This window comes from Neophocaena asiaeorientalis, unplaced genomic scaffold (assembly GCF_003031525.2).
Source record: "Neophocaena asiaeorientalis asiaeorientalis breed wild unplaced genomic scaffold, Neophocaena_asiaeorientalis_V1.1 scaffold36, whole genome shotgun sequence".
Taxonomy (NCBI): Eukaryota; Metazoa; Chordata; class Mammalia; order Artiodactyla; family Phocoenidae; genus Neophocaena; species Neophocaena asiaeorientalis.
Genome location: NW_020174149.1, coordinates 5,128,469 through 5,129,942, shown reverse-complemented (window position 1 = coordinate 5,129,942; position 1,474 = coordinate 5,128,469).

Sequence of the window (1,474 nt, the reverse complement as noted above, 5' to 3'; positions counted from 1 at the left end):
TCTCCTACCCCCACCCCACCCCGGCCCCCACCACCCCGCAGAAAGCGGCTCTAAATTCCAGGCCTCATCTCCCCCTGGCAAACCCTGCTCAGGCTGGTTCCTTGGCCTGCCGCTTTGATGGAGGAGGTATTGTAACCTTTCCATTTTCTATAAGACAGAAAAAAAGGGGGTGGGGGGTATTAGCGCTGATGGCTGTATGTGCTAGCTTGTGTATATTTTTAAAAAATCTACCTGTTCCTGACTTAAAACAAATAAACAAACAAAAAAAACTACCTTTTTATAATGCACAAGTGTTGACGACGGGCTGTATAGTGTTTAGTCTGTGTAGTTAATTTAATTTGCTCTTTGTGCGGCAGAACGATCTGCCCAGATACTTGAACACTGTGTTTTATTGTGGTAATTATGTTTTGTGACTCAAACTTCTGTGATGGGTGATGCACCCGTTGTGATTGTGAAAGCTAGAATTCGATTTGAACTCAGGTTGTTTATGAGGGGAGAAAGCAGTTGCATAGGGGTATAGCTCTGTAGTGGAATATGTCTTCTGTATAACTAGGCTGTTAACCTTTGATTGTAAACTAGCTGTAAGGATTTCCCAGTGAAATAAAATTTTTAAAAAAGAAAAGAAAGGGTTCTCCTGGACGCATAGATTCACGGTTTTCTCCATTTTTGAAATGCGGACATTTTAGTCTCTACATGCTCTATAGACCTGTCTTGTCCATTGTATGTATATAATCCACATATTAAAGAAAAAGTAATCAAACAAGTTTGAATATTGCTTTTGCACCAAACAGTGAGGAAACTTGGAGCTATACGCATGTGCAGAAGGTTACTACCTATGGTTTACGTTTAATTTTAATTGGGGGAAAATGAATGCTTATTGTAATGGAGTTAATTTTATTGATAATAAATTATACACTATGAAACCGCCATTGGGCTACCGTAGATTTGTATCCTTGATGAATCTGGGGTTTCCATCAGGCTGAACGTACACTGTATATTTTGCAATAGTTACCTCAAGGCCTACTGACCAAATTGTGTTGAAATATTTAACTTTTTGCCAAATAAAATATTGATTCTTTTCTAATTTTTGCGGGTCAGCTCTTTGCACCTTCTTCTCCTGGACAGGGGAGCCTGGGTAGGGTCTGGGGTGGGGGGCGGGCTGAAATGGAGGAGGACAGAACCTCAGTTTAGTCTCTAGCGGGCCTTCGGGAGCCCAAACCTGCAGCAGCCAGGCTCGGACGGGCCTCAGCTCTGCCTGCCAGGCCGGCTGTCTGGCGATGCAGGCAGCGGAGGAACGCTGGATAACAAGGGTCGGCGAAGCCCTGCTCTCGGCTTTGTGTCCATTTGTGAGACTGCGGGGAGGCCTCAGAGAAGTCGGGCTGGGGTGTCGCGTACGGGTGGCCAGTGGCTGGGAACGGCCACTCTTTCATCTTGGAGCCCCAAGAATTTCCCAAACCGGATCCAGGGCGATTCC